General features: G+C 33.7%; 1 long non-coding RNA gene across 1 annotated transcript; it reads left to right on the top strand.

Annotated features, from left to right (window-relative positions):
• Nucleotides 1-6: 6 nt before the first annotated feature.
• LOC106691723 (uncharacterized) lies at nt 7-5,801 on the top strand. Its single transcript, XR_010845104.1, has 2 exons — nt 7-1,233; nt 4,070-5,801. It is a non-coding gene; the product is annotated as an uncharacterized lncRNA (long non-coding RNA).
• The last annotated feature ends 1,446 nt before the right edge of the window (nt 5,802-7,247 follow it).

Below are 7,247 nucleotides of genomic sequence, written 5' to 3' on the forward strand. Positions count from 1 at the left end.
TACATCATGTTGAAGTAGTATGCTCTGAGATTGTTCCATTGCCATCTACAGCAGCAGTTATAACACTGGGACAGCTCTACATCAGGCTGAAGTAGTCCTCCATAAATCTATGTTTCCTGAACCCTGCTTGCTCAGGGGCCCTCATATTATGCTTTTCCAAAAACCATGTCAGTCTTATATGCATGAGTCTCTCCATAAGCTTACCCAGACAACTTCATAAAGTAATCAGTCTGAAACTGGAGAGCTCCTCCTTTGGTTTTCCAGATTTGAGAATGTGGATCTCACCACTTTCCATATTTGTGCGTCTTTGCCTTCAGTCCCACTGGTGTTAAAAATCCTGAGGAGTCTCCTTTTTGCTTTTCTTCCAAGGTCGGTAATCACTGTGTTGTCGAGCTCTGCAAGAGTGAAGGAGGTGTCGAGATCATTCTGAGTCTCCATAGAAATTTGTTTGTGGCGCTTTAGCTCTTTGCATACAATTTTCTTTCATACAATCCGGCGATCAATTTGAATTTCACCTGTCTTGCTAATATGTTCTATGAGCATGTTTGCAGCAGCTTTTCCAGTTAAAAGTTTTCTTTCACTTTCGAGTGTAAGGGGGTCATAATTTGTGTGATCTTCGGCCAGTGATTTTGCAAGATTCCACAACTTGTTACCATTTCTATCAAAAATCAGTTCCTCTGTTCTTTCTTGCCACATTTTTCTTTTTGAGCATTTTATTTCTCTTTTTAGCTTTGCAATGACTGCTTTTAGCTTGATGCCAGTTCCCTCTCTATTGCCCTTGGTCCTAAAGGATTAGTAATCCATTCGAGCTCCTCTTGGAATGCTTTCTCCAGCAGCCCGGAGTTGCGCTATTGTGAATTGCTTTGTGGATTGGTTGACCTTTTTCGATTTGATGTTCGTTTAAGAAAGGTGCCCCCTCACTTCTGGACTGAAATTCATTATGCCATCTAGTGGCAAAGATAAGTGGTAGGAGACCTGGGCAGCCATCTTGATCCCCAATAAAGTAGGGGTAAGAACCAAATAGAGTAGTCATCTTGACCTGGAAAGGTGAAGAAAGAGACATAACTCTCGAGGAAGGTCTCTTCTCATAAATCATGAGGGAGTAAATCCATACACCCAGAGGAGAGAGGCGGCGGTGGCAGGAGGATGAGGAAAAAGAACCAAGAGGGAACCCTTCTTTCATATACATCTTCACACCAGAATCAACATTCAAGCCTCAAGAACATCACACAAGTAAACTGTAATATTTAAACCCATTAATGTAATGAAATCAAATTTATCACTAATCAACTAACCACATTGTAACTATTTTGTTCAAACCATCCAGAATAGAGGTATTTTATTTTAAAGCATATTATATCAATTTATTATAAATACAGTCCACTCATTACCAACAAATTCCAAGTATTTCTTTATTTAAACCAGCTTACCAGCATATAATAATTAATTTGGGTAATATCCCCCAATTTTCACTCCGGGGAATACCTAAATTAAACAATGTTTATGTTAGCAGTATAGATATCTGAGGTTTGCATATTTGTCTCACTGAGCTTTTTTGAAATTCCACCTAGGTAGAGGTATTTCTACATGAGGTGGGGCGGCGGTATCCACTGTAATTTTGATCGGGCTATGGTCACTACCTCCTTGCTGATTCAGGATTCTCCTTTGTGCAATCAATGCTAGATTATTTGTAGTGAAGCCTAGGTCTAGCATGAAGGTTATTTTCCATGTCCTGGAGTACAATGTTGGGGGATCAAAAGGTTGATTGAGCAATCTCAGCGAACATTCAGTTGGCTGTGTTTCCAGTTCCTCTCCTCAGGTGTCATAGTAGTCATATCCCCATGAGGGAGAATGGGAGTTAAGGTCTCCTACTACTAAGCAATCATTCTCAGGTACCTGGATGCTATTAAGATATATTAGTCTGTCAACAGGACAGTAATAATTATAGATTTTTATTTGTCTACCCTCTAATTGTATGATTGTCCCTTCCATTTCGGCTGCATCACTATTATCTATTTCTTGGAATGAAATACATTTGGTGGCATAGTTTTTGACAAGTGAAATTATCCCTCCTTTAGATCGATGTGCCCGGTCCTTCCTAAACCTTATAGCCACGTATACTGAAGTGTGCTTTGGGGTTCAAATGAGTTTCTTGGATACAAACTATATCAATGGATTCTTCGTGCAATCTTTTGGTGAATGGTATTTTTTTTATTAATAATACCTTCTGCATTCTATTGTAATATTTGCAAGGGTTTTGCTGTTGATACTTTTTGGAGACCATTCGCATTTCTCTTTGTCCCAGTCCTGACTCCTCAATGGGGGAGATTAGCATAAAGGTGGCCCTAATCATGGTTGGAATGGCCCCTTCCGATTGGGGCCAGATGCTCCAGTTGCCCAGCAGGATGCTGGAGGAAAGAAACTCACTTGGTCTGTCTTTTTTGAGCCATATTTGGGAAGTATTGTGTGGTAACTTGTTTTTCGAACTAGTGTGAGAAATGTTTGGAGACTATTTTGCACCTTTCGTCCAGTTACCTCCGACTTCAGCTGAATTTCTAAGGGTTTGTTCCCTTGTAGTTCTTCGGCTTATCCTAATAATGTCTGAACAGGGACCCAGCCAGCTATTACCGCTTTTGACTCCAAATCAGTACTGGTAGTTGCTGTTACCGACCACCAGAAATGTTTATCAATTTTCCAGTCTAAATCCACTGTGTTTAGTCAACTACCTCAGGCAGGATGCGGTTCTTCACTGGGCACAGACGGCCTTGGATTTATAGCATACTCAAAGACTCGGCCCAAGCTTCATGGGCTTCTCAGCTACTCCTCTGACTAGATAAGGACCCAGTGTACAGATCAATCCTGATCAAAGGTACTACCTCTCTCCAGTCTTGGTCCCAGAGTCACTCTTTATATGGTTCCCACTGAACATCATTTATAAGGTTCTCGCTTATAGTGTCGAACATAGAATGGAAAATTCAGAAAATAACTGGAAAAGTCAGAGAATTTCTTCAAGCTATTTTGCTAGACACCGTTCCTGTGTAATCAGTCCATATCCATTGCTGTTGCAGACATGTTTACCAATAGTTGTGAACTAGATATCTTCCTTACCAATCTTCACATTAAAGTCGCTTGCGATTATTATTACGTCTGAGCGAGGACATGCCTTAATAGTTCTCTCAATTAGGTCATAGTACTGTTCCTTGGTTTGCTCATATGACCTTTCAGTCGGAGCATGGCAGTTGAAAAATGTGTAGTTAAAGAATTTCCCTTTTATCCCGAGCTCATTCTGGGGCTTACAGGCTTAAAATCAATGATGAGTTGCCTAGGTTTCTTTCCTACAGGAAACTCAGTTTCAAAGTGGTGTGATCTATTATCACAACTGTAGATCCCTGTCCAGTAGATGTATAAATAAATTAAAACACTTTTAAAGCCATTCTAACTAATATTTCAGTAGGTTGCAAGAGTTCATCTACAATATTTATGTAGATTTCATCTCTCTTTTGCCTCGAAATCATTTGAATACTTTTACAAAACACTTTAATCTACCAATTCATTTTTGTTTAATCTCTCTTGAAAACAGGAAACACCCAGATATTTCATTATTTCAGGTCCAATTAATATGACTTCCTTTAGTTTTGGATCATAGGTTTGGAGGAAATATTTCTGTACGCTTGAAAGTCTAAAAATCTTATTATCACACTTAAGTACTATTTAATTAAAAACTTAAAAATAGAAAAAACTAATATGGATAAATAGAATATGGAAGTCCCGCTAATATGACCAATAGAATGAAGTGAATGAATTGAAAATGGGACGAGATCAACCATTTTTGTGAAAGGATACTTTAATTACTACATAAATGAATCCCAAAAAGAGGATAATTTTCTTGATAAAAAATCATGTAGTCCTTTGTAATGAATTGTATAAAATATTTTAGTTGCAAAATTTTAAGAATAATCAATATGGTTTTGTAAAAAGTTTTAAAAATTTTAATTTAAGAAATAATATTCAATTTATTACCACTCAATAGCTTTATTTAATTTTTTATATGATAATTTATTGCTTATAGGTACCAAGGATAGTTGCCATAGAGGGAAGAATGTCAAATGTCGATGTCCTCACTGTGATTATAAATCAGTTAGACTGGAACGTATGAAAAATCATATAATGGCTCTTCACACAGGTGAGAAGCCTTATCAGTGTCCTCACTGTGATTACAAATCAGTGCGATCTGGAAATATAAAAAAACATATAATGGCCCGTCACACAGGAGAAAAGCCCCATCAGTGTCCTCACTGTGATTATAAATCTGTTACATCTGAAGCAATGAAAAGTCATATTATGGCCCGTCACACAGGTGAGAAGCCCCATCAATGTCCTTACTGTGATTATAAATCAGTAAGATCTAAAAATCTGGAAAAGCATGTAATGGACCGTCACACAAGTGAGAAGCCCTATCAATGTCCTCACTGTGATTATAAATCAGTAGAATCTAAAAATCTAGAAAAACATGTTATGTCCAGTCACATAAGTGAGAAGCCATGCCAATGTCCTTACTGTGATTATAAATCAGTTCAGTCTATAAGCATGAAAAAACATATTATGGCCCGCCACACAGGTGAGAAGCCCTATCAGTGTCCTTACTGTGATTATAAATCAGTCCAATTTGTAAGTATGAAAAGTCATATCATGGCCCGTCACACAGGTGAGAAACCCCATCAATGTCCTTACTGTGAATATAAATCAGTAACCTCTGGATGTTTGAAAAGTCATATAATGAGCCATCACACAGGTGAGAAGACGCATCAATGTCCTCAATGTGATTATAAATCAGTAATATCTGGAAATATAAAAAGACATATAATGGCTCTTCACACAGGTTAGAAGCCCCATCAATTTCCTCACTGTGATTATAAATCAGTTAAATCTGCAAGTATGAAAACTCATATTATGGCCCGTCATACAGGTGACATGCCCCATCAATGTGCTCACTGTGATTATGAATCAGTTAGCCTTGAACGTATGAAAAGTCATATAATGGCTCTTCACACAGGTGAGAAGACCCATCAATGTCCTCACTGTGATCATAAATCAGTAAAATCTGGAGATATGAAAAGGCATATATTGACCCATAATACTGATGAGAATTTGCCAAAAAAAAAAATTAAATGTCAGTAAATTTTACTTTAGTTTGGGATATCATTTATTGTAAACTGTAATATTTTGGTTCAAGCTTGATAAATTAGAATTGCTAATTTCGGAGTTAAAAAATTAAATGGACTTCTTGTAAAATACTCTACTTTACAAAAACAGATTTCAGTGAGGCAAGGTATAGTTGTTCTTAGTCGTGGCCTGCAATTTTTATTTTCACTTAGTAGAATGAATGAATTTTAATGAATTAATTTTCACCTGTGTCATTATTGTTACTTAGTAAGTTTTTGCTAAGTGACAATAATATGTTGATATTAGCTAGATGAGATTTGTAAGGAGTAACATATGTATTAGATAGAGATGTTAATCAGGTAATCAGTTTATAAAATATTGTAATGAATAATGTGATATATTCTGAATTTTCTTATTAGAAAACATTGTGCTACATAATGTTAATTTAGAATAAAATAAATTAAAATTGGAAGTTTTTAACCTCAAATAATTTATTGAAATTGTGATATATTGTAAATGTTGTAAGCATCTAAGTTATTTGAGAATTTGTTCTAGCAACCTCATGATGGGGTGATAACCCCGAAACGTTGTTTTATTCTAATGTAATAAAATATAATTTAAAAAAAGAAGAATATCATTCATTAATCATTTAATTAGTTGCAAAAAAAAAAATCTTTAAGTAGAAGATATTACTTTAAGAAGATAAAAATATGGTTATGAATGAAGACCATATGAATATTATTAATAGCAAATTCTTCATATTATCATGCAACAGGACAATATAGTGAGTAAGAGAATTTACAAACTGTACATATCACTGATACATAACATGGCTAAAATCTTTTATTATTCACAAGATGCAACAGTTTGATAATTTGTTTAATAATCAGTTCTTGGTTAATATTGGTTATGCTAAATATTTTAAAGAGCTAAGCTATAAATTTATTGACCTCGAAATAAAACAATCTTATTGGATAATAAATAAAATTAATAATAAAACAGATAAAATGTTATTGGAATTGCAACATAATTTTGATAAACAATGCTTAATAAATAATATAAAAAACTTAATTAAAGAACACACTGAGCAATGGTTGTGTTTAAAAAAGAATTGCTTACTAAAAGATTGGATAGAATCATTCATAATGTCAAAATTAATAAAATAAGTTAATTAGTAGTGATATTAATATAGTTCTAACATCTATTAATGTTAATAATATTAAACTGATTAATAAAATCACAAAAATGGATAACTATAAAGATTCCATGATGGATAATTTGCAAAAATATAATATACTTTTTTAATCACTAAATAGAGTGGAAAATGATACTAATGTCTATATACTTAATAACATTTAGAATTTATTAGCATTAGGTGATAAGTTTAATTTTGTATTTATAAATAAAGGTAAAGAGATAATTAAAATTATTTCTGATTTAGAAAATATTTTTAATAGTATAGTTTCACCTGATCATCATATTAACGCCACTAGAAATAATATATGCACAATTATAAATCATTACATTCATAATAGATTCTAATAATGCTAATAAAAAAAATATATCCCCTTTGAATAAACAGATAAGTAAAGACCTTAAGGATTTTAAGAAATTCATGAAAGAAAATAAGGATATAATAGTAATACAAACTGACGAAACCAACAAAATAGCAATAACATATCTAAATGATTATAAGAATAAAATGGAGGATATGCTAAATGATAATAAAACGTATAGAAAAATGCATAACAGTCCTTTCAAAGAACTATTGGACAAAATTAATGTTTACATTAATAAATTCTTTTAAAAAAGGTTATGTGGATAAAAGAACTAAAAATAAATTACAAGTAACAGATTACACTGTACCAAGGATGCATGAATTACTAAAATCACATAAGGACATTAAAGAACTTAGGCCTATATTAATAATATAGATGGATCTACTAAAGCCTTAGCAAAATTCTTGAATTCTATGTTAAATCAACCTAACAGATCAAATGAGTATGGTGTTCTTAATGAAATAGAAATGAAAAAGATTTTAAATAACATAACTTTTTTTTTTATACCAGATTGGCCTGGTGGGC

Source organism: Halyomorpha halys, unplaced genomic scaffold, assembly GCF_000696795.3.
Source record: "Halyomorpha halys isolate HHAL.00 unplaced genomic scaffold, Hhal_1.1 Scaffold2833.1, whole genome shotgun sequence".
Taxonomy (NCBI): Eukaryota; Metazoa; Arthropoda; class Insecta; order Hemiptera; family Pentatomidae; genus Halyomorpha; species Halyomorpha halys.